Raw genomic sequence first — 20,097 nt, forward strand, 5'->3', positions numbered from 1 at the left:
GTGAGAATGTCAAATTTGGCAAAATGGAGGCTATGGTTTCAGAGATTGAAAAAGGGTGCAAAGGATGGAGACTATGCTTCATAACTTGGGTAATCGGAGCCTTAACATAATTAAAGGTCTAAATGATAACATCATTTAGTTGCATAGGATGATGGAGGAAAATAAAAAGGGGAAGGAGGATGAGTACAAAGAGGAAACAAAGGTGATTGAGGAGGAGGTGTCTTTGTAGGCAGAGAGCCCAAGCAGAAAAAGGAGAGTGCAAAAGAGGAAGAAGGAAGAGGAGGCTTCTTAGGATGATAGTCACTCAAAGACTGACGAGGTTGAGGCCAAGGAAGAGATGGAGTTAAAGAAATAGGAGTTGGCTAAAGAACTTGCCCCCTGATTGCTTCTCCAGGTTTTTGCTTGTTCCTTGGCTTTTGGCCTTTAGGTTTTCACTTTCATTTATTAGTCGGGTTAGGATTTTTTTTTTCCCCATCACTTGGTAGCTAGACCTGCACTGTTATTTTATTTATGTCGATAACTAGTGGGTTTCAGGAACCCCTATAAAAAATCTATTTTACTTAATAAAAAATAATCATTTGTAAATCCTTTAATCAAGGTTGCATTCTAATGGAATGTTCTTAATTCCTCTAACAAGGTGACTAAATACTCTAATAGGGTCACACCTAATAGTATGTATTGTAACCTTAACAAGGTTGTCTCGTTATAGAAATCGCTTCAAAAGAGTGAAAGTATTGGCGACATGTTCTTGGTGGTTTTTTCCATATTGGGTTTTGGGTTTCCATGTTAAATCCTGGTGTTATACTTGTGTGAATGTTATTTGAGATGTTTTACTATTAATATTTTACATACTACAATTTTCTTATTATTGGGATAGTGGACTACAACTTTTGTGTTACTTATATGTTTCTATAGAGACCAAGGTACTTAATATTTATAGTTGAATTGGTTGAAGTGTCTAAAAGTTTAATTGGTACATCTAGACCTAAGGATAACTAATTCAACCCCTTCCCCCCCCCCCCAACTCCCCTCCACCCTCTTAGTTATTCTAAATCATTCTAACACCAACTACTCAGTACAAATCATGAGATTGATAGAAATATGGAAGAGATTATGAAACTAAGAATAGAAAATGAAAAGATGAAGAGTGAACTAAAATATGAGAAAGAAAAAAATGATAGATTGAAGAGATTAGAGTAGAGTATCAAGATACTAGATGAACAACTTAGAGGATAGGGGTAACCAAGAGATACATCTGGACTAGGCTATACTAAGAATTCTACTACTAAGCAAGGATAATCTTCAAATCAAGCTAAATAGAGGAGTGTCTACATCAACCCCAGGTCAAAGAAACATACATAATATCACTGAGGAATTCTTGGACACAAAACAAATATATGCAAGAGAAAAACTAGTAAGTCCAATGTTATGCGCAAGTGTGATGGATATTTCTATAATTGCAACAAGTATTGTCACCAAGCATATGAATGTACATCTAAGATACATCAGTCCCCTAAGAAGTATGCATTTAATGGTTCTTTTTATACTTCCAACAAGTTTGGACACAAGTCATAAGAATGTAGATCATGGATTAAGTCTAACTAGACACTAAGAAAGAAAGGTGATACAATCAATTGGCATTGCAATATATGCTATTCTTGCATTCCATGTGGAAGGTATGGTCATATTGTTACTAATTGTATGAGATTTCACTTTGGAGGTAGATTTGGTAATTGGAGTAACTTTGGTATGACATGTTATCATTGCCATAGGGTTAGTCACTTAAGAAATAATTGTAGATACCGAGTAGCAGCACCAAAAGAGGAAGATCCAAAAGGAAAAGGAAAAGTCAATGTGCATGAAATACATAAACAAATGATTATGACATGGAGGAATAAGTCATAAGAGAATGAAACATCAAATGCAACTCATGATGACACCTCATCCAATGGAAGAGGTGAAACATCTGCTTATTATAAAACCTTAGAAGAAGGTATGGAACTACACTGCTATTGATATGTCTTACATTAGTTCCTAGAATGCAATGGAAGGAATTCCATGTCTCCATAGTGTATGATGCACAAAGACAACCCATGAAGTTTGGTAGTTTTTAAAAGTTGGCAGGTCACCCCAAGATGGTCAATAACTAAAAGTATAGTGTTGATCAAGCAAGTAATGTTGTAAGGAGAGAGAGGGTGTATTACCTGAGTTTGAGACAAATCCATTCTGATAGCTGAGCATGTGATATAAATAATATTTTGAGTGAGTTTATTAATGACAACAAGACATTGGGAGTGGGGCATTCAATATACCCTAATGTGCATTAAAAGGAATTTTTTGTGTATTTAATAGGGAGAATGAATTTTTTTTTTTTTACCCTACATTTTTATAGTGAAGAGAAAATTGGGGAAATTAGAATGAGAAGATATTTTCAGAAGATTGTGTGTGCAAGTTTGTTGAAGGATCTAAGTGATAAGGTGAATTTGGTGTGAGTTGTGAGTGTTTGATAACCAAAACGCTAAAATAAAACAATGGATTCAAGAACTACACCCATGAAGAAAAAGATAGGAAAATTATATGAAATTAATATGAAATGAAGTGTGTGAAGAGATTAAGTATAAGCTATATCCAGAAGTCGCAATGCAAACTAACAAGGTGGGTGCACTATCATCTATTCCACCTAGGATTTTACTGGTTAATGGCATCTATTCATTTTATCACTATGAAATTGGAAAAATTTATGATTTGAGCTATGGGAAGCGTATGAAAAATATTATGTGGATGGGAAATTGAAAGATGAATACAATTACCTAGAGACCAAGGATCTCACTCATGCCCTTCATTTCTTGAAGGAATTTAAAGCTGACTGGATTCACATTGTCTTGAGCGAAGTTCATGATATGAAAATATGGTTAGATGAACCTATTAATATTACATGAGATGTAATTCATATCATCATCAAGTATCCTATATTAGAAAAGGATAAAGCATTTTGTACAACCTCCAAGAGTGAAATTGAAATCAACATGAAAGAGCAATGAGACAATCAAGGATTAAGGTTGTACCAATTGAAGACACGGAGATAAAATTTGGAGTTTATGTTGTTGCATATAAAATCATTCAATCAAGCAGACTCAGCAGTGTATCATGTTGATCTTGAAGCCATGTTTTCCATTAGTGTCAAAAACTTAGTCATTTCCTAGGCAAAGTTGGTCATCACTATGATCGAGCCATATAGTAAAGGTTGAGTGATGTATAATGAACTTGTTCACATTTCAGTTTGAGCCAAGAAGGTCTTTGGTTGTGATGTGTGTAAGGTAGGATAATCCCCAAAGGAGATGTCTTAGACCTTGAAAAATAACCACACAATAGAAACACAACACAAGATACATAATCTGATACCAAATGCAACTCTTTATTCATAAAATAATTTTTTACATGCAATGTGTCAAGCTGTAACGCCTTCTTGATTATAGCCAAATACAAAGTAAGTAATAGTTCTGTAAGATCCTATCCAAACCCTAGCTAGTCCAAATCCACACTTTGGTAGAAACCTCCAAGGAAGATCTAAACTGGTACTCACAAGCCCACCAAACAATCTCCTAATTTCTCAAACCTTAGCTACTAGCACTTCTCAAACTTTATCCAAGATCAAAGTTTAAACTACGTCACATTTAGCACTCTATCCACACACTCTAGAAAAATTTTCTCCCTTGTTTCCTCCTCTCTAAGCTTCTACTAAGAAGAGATCACACCTTGAAGCTTGATTACAAATGCTCATATGCCTTGCCTAAATAAGCACTTACCACCCAAGGTGTTATGAACACAACCAATGTGAGATAAAAGGTAAATGCAACTACCTTCAACAAATATTTGATTCCCACCCAAATACAACTAACCACCACCATGTGGCTCAACAAATATTTAATTCATGATTTAAGGAAATTTCCACAAACTTTTTGAATTCCATCTACACTCCTTGATAAATGGAATGGCAACAATTTTTATTTATTTTTCTATTTACACCATCTATGCACCTTGAAAATAGAAATTTGTCTTTTCTCCTTTTTTTTCTATTTTTATTTTCTTATTAGTTTTTCTCTAATTTTTGTCACTTTCTCTCTCCTCTAGTTTTTTTTTGATAAAATTTTCCTCTTCATTTTCTTATGCAAGATGCTACTACATCAGGTTATTAAGTACTCATGTATGAACTAAGTGACAACATATGTCGAGTAACTTATAAGTCAGTCGATACCAGGCTAAAGCAAGCTAGTTCATGTTGAGTTACACAATATGTGCCAAGCATTCAAAAGCTGAGTGATAACATGAGTCTTAGTCATGACCGAGTGTGAAGGCATATAAGTGTCAAGTGAACCAATTTAGATATATACATTTAGAATCACACAAATAATGAGGTAAAGCATTATTGCCAACTTCTACACATGTTTAGATGACCAAGGAGAAATTTAAGGAGTCAATTATGCATTTTTTCAAAGATCATTCATCGCTATGCTAGGTGATCAACCAATTAGAAAAATGGAAGGACTAAATGGAAAAAGGGATGAATCTAGATCATTGATCTTGATCTATAAGGTTCATCAATTGGTTATTTAAGAAGAGCTCAAACCCTAAATCAAGAGAGATGCAAAGAGACAAAAAGATAGTGAAGAGGCTATGTTTGGATGTTAGAAGTGAAGAGACTCAACCAGAAAAATGAAGGATAGAATATAGTTTATCAGATAGGTGATCAAGTTGAATTTGAAAGAGGAAATTAGTAATCTAGCATTAGAGTGCTAATCAAAGGATCAGGTACTAATACATTCTAGCAAGTGAATCAGGGTAAATCTCTTAATAGAGTGGTCCTAATAGGCCTATATAAATATCCTAACTGGGTGTTTACTTAGTTCTCAGTTTTAAATCTCGTAATCAAGGTAGACTGAATAAGTCTTGTAAGCTCTTAGCAAGAAAGACCCCTCATAGGGTAGATTATCAGAAGTGATCAAACATTATAGCATTAACAAACACACTTTATTGATATAATAGTGAAGATTTGTGGGTGTCATCCCCATCCTAGTTTTACCTTCACCTTAGAGGGTATATAGGTAACCAAATATTGTGTGTTATGTATTTACATTTTCTTCCATGTTTATGGATGTGATACACACTTAGATTTATTTCAGCATTACAATTTATGGTTATATGGTTTATGATCTAGATATGAAATGGGTTAATGGTGAAGGCATTTGATTTGTTATTTGTTTCAAGAAGTTAAAACTATTTCTAGATCATGATTAACCTCCCTCTCAGTATCTTACCTTCCCAATAAGACTTCCAAAAATTGGTATCAAAGCCTTGTTCTCTTAGAAAAAGTATAATAGTTTGAGAGTTGAGATCTTGGAGATTGAGGATTACAAATTGGGAAAAATAATTGAGAAATAGAAGCTTGACATACATATCAGACTAAGTAGCTTGAAGAAACAAGGGAGGAATTAAGAGGACCCTTAAAGAAAATGAAAGATTTGGCTATTAAAAAAAATGATAAACATTATCAAGGAGAAGACACTTAAGGACTAATTGACAATGTAAATTCTAGTAAAAGTGATGCAACTAAACTAGAACTATTAGAGAATAATAACATTTTGAATAAAGAAGTAAGAGGATTGAAAAGAGAACGTGACACTCAATTAGTAAGGCTATGTGAAGTGACTGAACATAAAAAGAAAGTTGAGGAAGAAAAAGTTATGGAAGCAAAAGAAAAGAGACAAATGGCTACCAGACTTGATGAAAGGACATTTGACAAGAAAAAACCCACAAATAGTCATTTAGACATGATGAATAAACTACTATTTTCAAATCAAGAACTGAATAAGAAAGACATAGATATTGCAAATTTGAAATAATAAGAAATTAACTGAGGAATGATTTGAGATTTGAAAAAAGAACTCATGGAAAGGGTGAAGAAACCTAATAAAGCTATAAAATACTTTGAAGAACTGATAAGATCACCTATTGACACCTCTGGACTAGGATATATCAACCACATATCATCCACTGAAGAAGGAGAATCATCAAAGTGTGTAGAATAGAGGAATGTAAAGCCAAAACACAACAAACCTACATGTCATCATTGTTGAAAACTAAGAAATACAAAAAATATTTGTAGAAGCAAGAACGGTAAGAAAAACCCTAAACAAAATTTTAACGGATGCTATTTTAACTACAAGAAGCAAGGACACTAAGCACATGAATTTAGGTCAAAAGCTAGTAATACACTAGTTGCACCTAGATTTGAAGGTCGTTGCTAAAACTATCATAAGTATGGACATAGAGCTCAAGAATGCAAATCAAAGGAAAAATCTAATTGGACAACCAAAAGGTAAAAAAATACACCTAAAAAAGGTAACTCTCATAATTGGGATTATAACATATGGTATATTTTTCATCATTATGGTGAATATGGTCATATTGCAAAAACTACATTAGCACACATTTTAGAGGAAAATACAATAGTTGTTTGAATGGAAGTTTGGTTTGTTTTAGTTGTCATAAGATTGGACATGTAAGAAAGAATTGGAGGACCCAAGCACTGACACCAAGAAATGAAAAAAAAACAAAGAAAAAAACAAAGTTGATGTAGAGAAAATAAGGAATGAGATGAATCAAACCTAGAGAAAGAAGGTAGAAGCTAGCAATAGTGGAACCAATGAAGTTGAGGTCACCCAATCCAATGGATTAGGTGATCACACAACCTCAAACTAAAATCATAAGGTATGTAAGGAACTATATATTTGAATGCCATATCATACACCAGTTCCTAACATAAGATGTGCTAAACTCCATATTTGCATAAAATAAGATGCATTAGGACAATATTGAGGATAGAACCAAGAAAAAAGTTCATTTATATCAATGATACCAAGCATTAGTATTGATGTCTACAGTGACTGAGTATTTCAATATAGATGGACAGATGTGTTGACCAAGTTGTGATTTTAACCAAATTCTCATACAATGACTAAGCTAGTTGTATTGCACATACCCATGTATGTAGCATTTATTGAAGACCTAATACAATCAGTTGAAGGTATATAGAAGATTTTACAATTCATTTTTACTTGCCCAGTGATCAAAGAACTTATAGGTTATTTAAAGAAATTTGTGCGAAGAATTGTGAAGATCTACCAATGTATCATCAACTAATTCAATGAAGTGCCAAAGGTATTATTATTGCTGACACTCAATTTTTTTTTAAAACCCTAGCATGAAGATATGGCAACAAGCACATCTGTTGAGATGAAGAAGGTGGGAAAGGAGATAAATAATGTTTAATTGGTGAGTAATGAAGCCTATCTACCTCCAAAATCCTAACTATACCAAAGATTGCATTGAAGGGAGATCCCTTAAGTGCCCTGTCATTGACTCCACAAAATGTCTTATGATTCATGATGTAAGGTCATGTTTTACATGCAAAATTAGTGAATTAGAGGTTATGAATTGAGGGAGGCTTATGATAAGTTGTGTTAAAACAAAGTATTGAAGGTTGAGCACAAAATGGTCACTGAAAAATGGTTAGTCTATACCCTAGATTTCCTCGTGATTTCAAAATTGAATGGCTAAAGATGGTCAAATAAGAGAAAATCTGATTTCTATTCAATCAATTATCATACCTCATGTAGAGGTCATGCAAAGGGAACTAAAGACTACAAAAGGTTTAGTGTAAAGAGATCCTCATCTCTCCCTTGTAAACAATTTGATTTCTCTAGTTGTCAAGCTAGAAATAAAATTTCATGCTTTGGAATTTGTTAGATCTAGCTCTAACAATGCTATAGACATGATCCTACATATTCATAAACCATTTTTGGATACGTATAATCTAAGCCCAACACCCTAGCGGACATAAGTGCCAAAAATAAGTGGGGAGTGTCATGAATTGAAGAGGGAAATAGATTGAAGTCAGAATAGATGAACTCAGATAGTAGATAAATAGAGAAAGGTAGGTATGACATCAAAAATTTAGCACTATATTGTATATATGTTGTCATGTACATATTTTTTATATAGTTAAGTATTTATGAAAATTGAGTCACAATCAAAGGGGGAGTATTATTTTGTAAGTTTGAATGTAATGATAAGTCTTGACAAATTGTTTTTTGCACTGATGTCAAAGGGGGAGATTGTTGATCTCTAATTCATGTTGCAAATTAGTGTCAAACACTTAGTCATTTCCAATGCAAATTTGGTTAGTCATCATTGCAACTGAGCCATACAATAAAGGTTGAGTGATGTATAATGGATTTGTTCACATTTTGATTTGAGCCAAGAAGGTCTTCAATTTTCAAATACTCCTATATGAACCGAGTGACAACAAATATCATTTAAGTTATAAGTCAGTGGATGTTGAGATAAAGCAACATAGTTCATGCTGAGTTACACAATATGTGTTGAGCATTCAAATGTCAAGTGATAGCATGAGTCTTAGTCATGATTGAGTGTTAGGGTATGCAAGTGTTGAGCGAACTAGTTTTGATATATATGTTTAGAATGGCACAAACAACAAGGTAAATAATTTTGGCAGACTTCTACACATGTTTAGATGATCAAGAAGAAATTTAAGGAGTTAATTACAAATTTTGTCAGAGATCATTGATCCCTATGTTAGATGATCATCAAATCATAAAAATGGAAGGACTAAACAAAAAAAGGGATGAATCTAGATTGTTGATATTGATCTAGAAGGTTTGTCAATTGGTTATTTAAGAAGGGATCATACCATAAATTAAGAGAGATGTGACGAGATAGAAAAAGAGACTATGTTTTTATGTTAGAGGCAAAGAGACCAAACAGAGCAATCGAGCAAAGTAGTGAAGGACAAAATAGAATCTGTCAGATAGGAGATCAAGTTGAATTGGAAAGAGGACATTCGTAATATAGCATAAGAGTTATGGATGTGATGCACACTTAGATTTATTTCAGCATTACAATTTATCATTATATGGTTTATGATCTAGATATGAGATGGGTTAGTGGTGAATGCATTTGATTTGTTATTTATTTTAGGAAGTTAAAAGTTTTTGTAGATCTTGATTCACCCCCTCTCTCCTCCTAGTATTTTACCTTCCCAATAAGGCTTCCAATATATCATGCATAGAAATTGACCTAGGCTACAAAATTGTGAAGAAGGGTCATAAATATGACTTAGCTAAGCTACAATAAAGGAAACTTGCAAAGAACATGAAGACAAATAGAGTTGCAAGGTCTAATACTTGTGAATTTTCTCATCACTAGTATGCATTTTCTTTTATATGCAAAATTATCTCCCCTCTATTAGATAAGTGAATTGGAGGACAAATACCCCTGTTATATATCAAATCAATGAGTTTATTCAGACACTAGAAAACAACTTTGATAGTGTTACGACTTAATTTTTTGAAGTATCAAGGAAAGAATGAATCACATGTATAGAATACCCCTACAGTTAGTTGATAAATATCATGATCATATTTTCTTTTTGGTTGATACTTATAATAAAGTTGTGAAAGAAATGAATCCTAGGGTTGCATGGCTTAAATCCATGGATCACAAGATAAATATAGATTAGGCCACCAAGGCTATTGATGCTCTATTGAATGAGCTAGTTGATAAGGATTCCCAACCATTTGGGAAATATGAAGAATCTAAGGAAATGGTAGAGATGGATATTATTTCTCCCAAGGTATTTAAGAAAATCAAAAAAAATATTGACAATTTGGAAATTGCACTTGGTACAAGTGAAGACAATCATCCCTCGATGACCACTAAAGGTAAGGGTGAAGATGCAACTAGAGAAGAAGATAAAGAAAGATAAATTATTGTTGCATATCCATAGATAAATGGTAATAAAAGACCTTTGGCTAACCCGACTAGCCCAAAGAATACTAGATCAATAAACCAAGTAGCTCAAACAATAACACCACCATTGAAGAAAGGTATAATCAAGATTACCAAGCCAACTCAGCCACTAGTTCAAACTTATCAAAAGATAAAGGAAGTAACCAAGTCATCAAGTAAGCCATAAACTAAATCTACACAAAGATGAAGAAGGTTAATTCTCAAAGGTTGTGATGAATAATTTGAGTATGTAAAAGAACCAAATTTGATGAAGCAAGTCATGTTTGAGTTATTGTGCCTAAAAGGCCTCAAACTACTGATGAAATGGTTGAAATTATTAAAGATCATGTAGGTTTGTCTACTTTCAAAATCATTAAGTATGATAAGATGAATGATGCAGATAAATTTAAGATTGATGAGGCATTTATTACAATGGTGACAAAATTCAAATTGATACCCCTAGAAATAGGAAATATGATACCTCATGATTTATATGAGAAGATTGATGTAATGTCCTACCCGAAAATCCTTGGAACAAGGATAAATTAAAGCTAAGATTTTTTTTTAAAAAAGGATGGAAGCATGAAAATCAATATACAAGGATCAAAAAGATCACAATGGAAGACTAAACAAACATCCAAACACCAATGGATCTCCAAACGCCGCTACTAACCAAAAATGGCAAACTATGGAAGTCACAAAACACATTAGAATCTAAAACATCCCAAATTCAAAAGGTCAAATGCTAGGGTTCAATAAATTCATAAAGAGTATCCCAAACACCTCTCAAAAACTTTTGGTCAAGTCAAAAATTGCCCGTTGGTTGCCCAAGCAAGTTTTCTCACAAAACTATGTGGCATTTCCAAATAGTCATGCGATACTATACCAGTATCGTATGATGTTTCTCAAAAGGTCGTGTGATACTTTCAAGGACTAGGTGATAAAGTTTCTAAATTAATATGATACTCTTCTAGTATCATACAACATTTCTCTAATGGGTGTGTGATACTTTCCAGTATCACATGACATTTTCCTTTAAGGTATGTGATAATTTCCTGTATCACACTATACTTCTTCTTTGAGCATGCAATACTTATAAAGTATCACTTAGTTTTGGAACACTGTCACCCATGAAACACAAGAATGCTCCAATGAACATTTAGAGAGGTAAAAAGAGAGTTAGAATCTCTACACTAGGGAGTTTTGGATCCATAGATCAAGGCTTAGACACTCACACACAAGAGCAACATAGAAAAGAAACTAACCATCTAAACCATAATAGTTTAAGGAAACATATTGAAAGAAACATCACAATGTACAAAAACAAATAAACTCTTATGTGATTCCTCCCAACCATAATAGCATAATGAGACCTTAAAGGTCCTAGCCATCCCCTGTACGTAACATCCTAAATTGCCAACTAGATAGCAAGAGTTATCTTATGAGGGCCTCACTACTAAAATGTAATAACATTATAAGAACAAGGAAATATAACATGCTAATCCAGTAACACAATAGATACTCCAACTAAGTAAATCACATCATCTAATCATATGCTAAAAATCATAAATAAGAAATGTGTCAAGTAAACTAACATCATATAAATATGATGTCCAAGCATTCCAATGAAAGCATAAATCAGAAGGAAGCATACTTTAGAATCCCAAATATACCAAGTGAACATCAAACATCAATCACACTAGATTAATAAACCATCTTTGTATACTGGTCCCTAGTAGTGGTATAGGTAGCTACGCCTCCGAGCCACATGGAACTCATAGGTCGACTCTCATCATGCTGATGGAGATATTGATCCAACCACAAACACACATAAAACAAACATCCATGGCTAACACTCATGCTAGATAGTAAGATGACTAAAACCAAGATCATGAGACAATGCCAGTATAATAGGTCCTAGTCAGACACTCAATGGGTAACTATGTAGGGATTCTCCTAGAGGGTAGATCAGTTGGCATTAGGTAGCCTAAGCTAGTATCATGTAGCATCAATTCCCCAATAGAAGGCACACACACTGTGTCCTTAGACTAACACTGGGTGCTCATGTATCAATTTATTATCTTAAATTTATTACCCAATTAATTTATTTAGTTATCACTTGTTAGAACTTCTTCACACCAACCCTCTGAGAAATAGTCACCTAGTTGCAAGAGAGAAGCCCTTGCCATGCTCCCCTACCCTACCCATACTGATCCAATGATGAGTTCCCAAAGGTATGCATATTCCCAAACTAACCCCAAATACACATACTGAGTGAAATGTAATTAGGAGTTCGTGCCTCACAATTCACCCAAAAAATACATGCACATGTGCTCATGTGTGGCACACCACCATCATGAAGATCATAAAACAAGGCTGGACGAGAACACAATCAAAATAACACTCAACGAAAAATATGCTTGAGAGGAAGGATGTGACATGCATCCCAATACAACATAAAAATGAAGCAATGGTCTGACTAACATCCTATAGATGATCCAAGTCCATGACCAACATCATGCCAAGAAAACCTAAGAAAACTAGGTGGCACACAAATCGAGGTAAAAACCCCATAACTCAAAAAATTCAAAATTAAAACCCATTTTTTCTTAGGGAACAACAGCCATGAAAATCCAATAAAATTGAATTTTGGACACCATATGCAAAAATGGCCAGCATAATGATGCAAAACCCCAAACTCTCATCCTGAAAATTAGGAAAACGTTCATACCCAACTTGCCAATCAAAAACAGAGGGGAACACTAGTTCTCATCCTCCTAACATACTACTATCAAAAATAGAGTTGAAACACAAAAATGGGAGAGCCCTACTTGATATCCAAAAGGGCTAAAACAAGAATCAACTAGATAAAATAAATATCTCACGGAAGCTGTCAAAAGTCATAGCAAACCAAGGTCTCCCCAAGCTGGATCCAATGAGATTGATCTCGCAAAGATCCCATGCCTATAGCTCTCACAATAGATAGAAATGCAACCATCTAGAAGAGGATTTTAGAAATAGCTCTCAAATTTCTAAGTTCTAAAAGTGAGAAGTGAGGAATTAATTTCCTCATTGGATACTTATTCACTTTTTGAGTGAATAATCAATTAGGGTAAATAACTAAGTAGTCTAGTTAGATGCCGAATCAACCCAAATGAAAATAGGTTATTCCAAGTAATTGGAATTCATCTATGGAAAAGATGCCAAAAATTAAAATCAATAAAAAAAAAATCCTAAAAACCCTTACACCAAAATCATAGAATTCCTTAATAACTTTCATGACAATGTGAACCTCTAAATGCATAGACATGTTCACAAGTCTAATCACATAATGCAAATGAGTCCAAATTTATCAAATCATCAGAAGACTTAATTAAAACAATTAAATATGATATGCTGACCACACAGGGATGACATTGGTAAAATATGAACAACTGAATCACTAACTCCATGTGCCACTGCCAAGGATATAAATCATGCACACTAAGACATATGATCAAATGCAGTTGCATATAATGACATAGCCCAAGTAATAAATGCATTAAATAACCTAATTTGACCATTTATTTAATCATATTGAAATAATCCCTTTATATTACTCCTGTTTGCATAAAGCAAAACAAACCATGAATTAAGTAAATTACCATAACATTAAATCCAACATATAACATAATCAAGGATATGTCCAAATACCAAATAACCAAATATCATCATAAAACATATTGTCATCTCAAAATGGAAACAACATGCAAATATGATCAACTAAAAAACATAGTAATCTAACATTTATGATACTGAAAATTAAAGTATAACATCTAACCCTCAAGTCATCTCAAATAAAAAAATAACTTGAGTAACAAGTATCTCTCAGATCAAAATATAACAAGGTACAAACTACAAACACTAGAGGCACTATAATTGATAATAGGTAGAAGTATGATTTGAACTCTAAAAAGCTAATGAGAGAAAGGTCATTAGCTACCTTAATGCCCAAGTTTAATGTTAATGGATTAAATAAAGCAATTGAAAAGTATAGTCAAAAATTTGTTCAACAAACAAGAGCCCCATATGTTTTGTCTAGGGAACTACAACTTGCTAATAAAGATGGATAAATAATTTGGAAGAAAATTTTTAACATCAAAGATGTCAAGGAAACTAAAGAAGAGAACCTTGAGAAGCTAGAATTGGATAATAAAGAAGAAGATTTTGGTCACAATATTGTATTTGAAGTACACAACAGGGTGACTAGTGTAATTGACAAAGCTAGCATTGTAACCATATAAGATGCACTAGATGTGGACCCTTTTAAAAGTTTAAATAAATATGAGGATGTTATGGCTAAAATTGAGCATAATGATGAAGGTCCTATATCTACTAAACCAACATTTTCTCATATACAGGGATATGCACTTGTAATTGAACAAGTGAAACCATATTCTACATCTAAGATATAGAAGGAACCACAAAGTGATAGGGACATATCTTCTAGGTCATTACATACACTTTCTTATACTATTCCTATGGTTACAGATGAAGAGCCAAAATAAACTAACACCAAGCATCATGCTCAATTCCTATTTTTACTTAACTCACACAATACACTAATAATAAGCATCATACACTAACAGATGAAGATGGGTCATGATTACATTAATGCTACCACATACCTATTTTTGTCGAGTGGTGTTTTAATTCCTTTATCTTTTAGTCTTATCTCTTTTTCATCTTCAATGATTTCATTCCAATCTGACTCTAGAACCATAGGAGAATGCTTGTACATTGGGTTGACCTTTAGAGCCCTTTCATAGTGGTCTCTCACAGTCTTTAGATGTTTGCAAGATTTTTTAAGAATTTGGACTCTATTTAAAATAGTCTAACAAAAGAGATCCTCCAAAGATTTTTTGAGCATATCTTTTTATTCAGTGCCTTGATCATTCCATCTTTTGACAAAAAATGAAATTTTTAGATAAAAAATTTAGTTTAAACTATGTACCTTGAATAAATTACAAAAAATGGATGAACAAAAAATATTCTACCAATTATATGAAGCTACGTACCTTTTATGTAATTTGGGCCCAAATATCTTCAATGTTAAATCACAAAAAGTTTCAAAAAAAAGATCATTTCCTACAAAATAATCATGGGATCATTAGCCTTAAATGAGTTATGAATAAGTAAACTATAATTACACTCTAAATAATTACAATTTTAAGAGAATCATATCTTTCTCAACCATCAACAATGATGCCTCCAATGATCAAGTAGAAGTAACATGGGCTGCTCTAGGGAAGAATGGTAAATTATCACCAATATTGGTATCTATTCTATCATCATGAGAAGGTATACATGTTACAACACAAAGTTAATCAATGGCATACAATGATTAGATGAACAAGAAAGTACAAATCAAATCATATTTAACACATAACAAAATGTAGCGAAACAAGGATTTAGCAGCTCTAGTTGCAACATGCATGGATGTTTGCATGCTCCTTGTTGTCAATCTTATAGTTGGAATTCCCATAGTGTCAGTTGACCTTGTTGAAGGAGGCATATGCACATCATCAATACCTAAAAAATAATCATATATATAAGGAATTTTCTTTTTAAAATATAGATTGCAAAAACATGACAACGATAATATAAACTGTCAATATTAATCATGAAGGAAATAATGGTGCACTTTTGACTATTAATGGACTACAATAGAGAAGCATGTTATATGGTGATTTTGATTATGTCCCTTCTGATGGTTGAGAATTGATCATAACTGTAGGAATTGCACTAGTACCCTTGTCAGGTCCAACAACTTAGTGATGTCTTAAAAAATGTTGTAACAATAATGATGCAGGAGCATCCTTAGTTGCACTACTATCCTTCATGTTTTCTGAGTTCCATAGTTGTTGTCGAGTTGCAATTCCTTGCATTTCCAAGTTCTCTTTGGCTATTGAGTTTGCAGTGGATGCCAAGTTATCTTTGGTCATCAAGTTCATATCTGATGTCGAGTTCTTTTTGTTGCCAAGTTCCTTTAGTTGTCAAATTATTTTTGGTTTCCAAGTTCCTTTGGTTTTATAGTTCATCAAGTGACAAAATTTTAGTGTAGGTCCTTCATTAACCAAACCATTTGTGTTTGGTTCTAGTTTGGACCAATCTTGCAATTTAATTTGTGTTTGTCATTTAATATTTATTGAGAGTCGACTTATAGCTTGTTTTGGCTTTTAATGTTAGGGTATATTTTTTAAGTATTTTTAGTTAGCTAACATATGGTCATGCATGTATTTAAAGGGGTCCTGGGTAGAGTCTTAGGGAAGAAAGGTAGAATACAAAGAGAAGAAGCATAGTTGGAATGTGAAGTTTATCATAGAGGAGTGAAGTTTGATTTTAATGTTGGTCCTAACCTAGAAGGCCTTATAGTTGGGCATGTAAATTTATATTTGATGAATATATAAAGAATTTGGCTCTTCTATCTCCTTTGATGGTTGTTCTTTGTTTTTTTTCCATTTTTTTTACTCTTTTTGGTGGCTTGGATAGCTGGGTGTGCCTTTGGCCTTAGTTATCTCTTGTTCATCCTTGTGTTAGGTGGTATTAGATCTAGAGGTTTGTCTTTGTGGAGATTGGATAATGTAGAACCCTAATTCAAATTTGGTTGTAGGGTGGAAAATCTAACAATTTGACCTACAACTTGCAGAGGGTTATGATCTTGTAGGAACCTAATTGTAAAGATAGTTTGAGGTAGAGAAAATGTTGATAATTCCATATTGGATACATCAAGACAAATTGTAGCCAGATTAGATATTGTGGAGATAGCCCAAAGGAGTAGAGCACATCTTGATGATGTGAGTGATGATGAAGCAACACTACCATAGCCCAATACAAAATTTGAAGAGGATCAAGATGAGGTAAGGTTTTAGAGAGTGTTATCTAGGGAAAATCCAAAACCTCTATAGTAATTGTTCCTTATGATGGAAAATTGGAAACCAATTTTGTGTTGATTGGATCTCTAAAATGGACGAGTTCTTTGAATATGAGAACACCCCTGATAATAGGAAGGTGAAAATTGTAGTTACTAGATTGAAAGGACATACCTCACTATGGTGGGAGAATTTGCAAACTGATAGTCAAAGGAGAGGAAAGAAGAAGATCGAGACTTGGGTGAAAAAGGTGAACAAGGTAAAGAACAAGTTTCTTCTTATTGATTACCAAGTTAGTTTATTAAGAAAGATGCAAAATTTGAGACAAAGGGACATGACTGTGAAGGATTATACTAAGGAATTCTACAGGTTGGACATCAGATCTGGATATGTGGATGATAATGTTGAGTAAATTGAAAGGTACATAAATGGATTGAGATATGGGATTAAAGATGAGATAAGTTTTGTGAAATTATAAAGTGTGGAGGAAGCATATCAATATGCCTTGAAAGCTGACGAGATCTTGACAAAGAAGAATGAACAAAGAAAAAGAGGTAGAGGTGGTAGATTTTAGAGAGGTAGAGGTAGATCTTATGGAGGAGGTGGTAGATTTGACAATTCTATGTAAGATAAGGGAAAATCTTAATGGAAGAATGATGATAAAGGCAAGACCAAGTGGAAAGGTGGGAATTCATATCGAGGAGATACTGGTTCTTACTAAGAGAGAGGTAATTATTATTCTAGAGGTGGTTTTTGTGGTAATTGTTTCAGATGTGGTAAAGAAGGGCATAGATCCTTTGAGTGTAGATCTTCTAAAAGTGGGAAAGGTAACATAAATGTTGTGGTTCAAGGAGATACTAAGGGTTCACCTAGTGACCCTGAGACTAGAGAAAATCTAATGGTGAGAAGAACCTTATGTAATAAGGGAAGTGATGAGAAACTTGTCCTAAGGAGAAATTTTTTCAAGACCAGACGTAAGATGGCTAGAAAATGTTGCAAGGTGATCATTGATAGTGGAAGTTCTAAAAATTTGGCATCAGAAGAATTGGTTACAAAGTTGTAGTTTCAGAGGTTGAAGCATCCTAAACCTTATCATGTTTCATGGATCAAAGATAAGCATAAGGTATTGGTAAGTGAACAATGTATTGTGAAGTTCAAGATTAGACATTATTTTGATAAAGTTCTGTGTGATATTATGCCTATAGATTGTTGTCATATTTTTTTGGGTACACCTTGTCAATATGATAGATATGCTATACATGATGGAAGATTGAATTGATATACTCTTTGGATGAATGGGAGAAAGAAAAAATTTCTACCTTTGAATGAAAGTCTAGATCAGGTTAATTGTACTACTATGAGAATTTGCATGTTTAATGGAAATCAATTTGAAAAGGAAATAAAGAAGAAGTGGATTTGTTTTACCATAATTCCTAGGAGATTGAGTTGTACCAATAGCAATCGAGTATTAGAAAATAGTATTAACTAAGTCCCAGTCAATAGTGACCAATTAAAAAAGATTAGTGGTAACCATATGACAATAGAATCTATTAGTATTGACTAAGTGCTAGGGGAAATTAAAAAATTACTAAATGAGTATAAAGCTATTATTGTAGAAGATATACCTGATGGTTTTCCTCCAGTGAGAAGTATAAGTCATTGTATGGATCTGATTCGTGGAGCTAGTTTACCTAATAAAGCACTATACAGATTGACACCTACAGAGAATGAAGAACTTAACAGACAAGTGCATGAGTTGTTACAAAAATGTTTGATTAGAGAAATCTTGAGTCCCTGTGTTGTACCTTCTATATTAGCACCTAAGAAGAATGGAGAATGGAGAATGTGTACTGATTCTAGAGCTATTAATAAGATCACAGTGAAATATAGGTTTCCTATGCTGAGGATGGATGACATAATGGATTATTTGAGTGGAGGAAAGTATTTTACCAAGATTTATTTGAAGAGTGGTTATCATCATATCAAAATCAAAGAAGGTGGTGAATGGAAGACTGCTTTCAAGACAAAATGTTGTTTGTATAAATGGTTGGTTATGCTTTTTGTTTTGACTAATGCACCTAGTAATTTAATGAGGTTTATGAATGAAGTTCATAAAATATTTTTGGGTAAGTTTGTGATTGTTTATTTGGATGATATTATGATGTTTAGTAAAACTAGGGAAGAACATCTTGAGCATGTTAGACAAGTATTGCAAAGTTTGAAAGAAGAGAAGTTGATGATTAATATGAATAAGTGTTCTTTTATGCAAGAGGAGATTATGTGTTTAGGATTTTTAATTTAAGTTAATGGTTTGTATTGGATCTTGAGAAGGTTAAAGAAACTTTGGAGTGGCCTACACCTAAGAATATGGGTGAGGTAAAATTATTTCATAGTTTGGCTAGTTTTTACAAAAAGTTTATAAGGAATTTTAGTTTTGTTTGTAATGTTGTGACTGAGACAATGAGAGGAGATAAAGAAATACAAGTGGACACATGGAGCTGATAATAGTATTGAGACTTTGAAATAAAAGGTTGCTAAGTTACCTGTATTGGTTTTTCCTAATTTCAATAAGGTATTTCAAGTTGAATGTGATGTAAGTGGTAGTGCAATGGGAGTTGTGTTGAGTCAATAAAGTAAACATGTTGCTTTCTTTAGTGAGAAGTTGAATGATGCTAAAAGGAAGTAATATATGTATGATCAAGAGTTTTATCCTATTGTTCAAGCATTGAAGAAGTGGAGACATTATTTGATTCCTAAGGATTTTGTATTGTATACTGATCATAAAGCCTTACAGTACTTGAGAAGTCAACATAAGTTGAACCAGAGACATATGTGTTGAAATTATTTACAATAACTAAGAGGGGGGGGGGGGGGGGGGGGTGAATCAATTATCCAAGGTCTAGATTTATAAATTAAAATTTTCATAGCTTAGTGAGCCCATATAATATTTATAATTTATCATCATACATGCATCCAAAAGATTATGCAATCACTTAAAACATCTAGATTACTGTCAAATCAATTTGCAAAAATGTAAACATGAAACACAGTAGATTCAGCAACACACTTGACACAATGATTTATGTGGAAACCCAATTTGGGAAAAACCACTAGTAATATGCTACTCTTTTTCACTCTTCTAACGTGATGTCCTGTGAAAGGCCAATCCTGTTAAAGGTTACAATATACAATATTAAATGTAACCCTGTTAAAGGATTTCAATCACCCTATTAGGAGTGAGCCTTGTTAGAGGACTTTAGACCATTCACTTGGAATGTCACCTAGTTAAAGAATTTACAAATGACTATTAGGTCAACCT

This window comes from Cupressus sempervirens, chromosome 1 (assembly GCF_028749045.1).
Source record: "Cupressus sempervirens isolate cs-2001-9-10 chromosome 1, ASM2874904v1, whole genome shotgun sequence".
Lineage (NCBI taxonomy): Eukaryota > Viridiplantae > Streptophyta > Pinopsida > Cupressales > Cupressaceae > Cupressus > Cupressus sempervirens.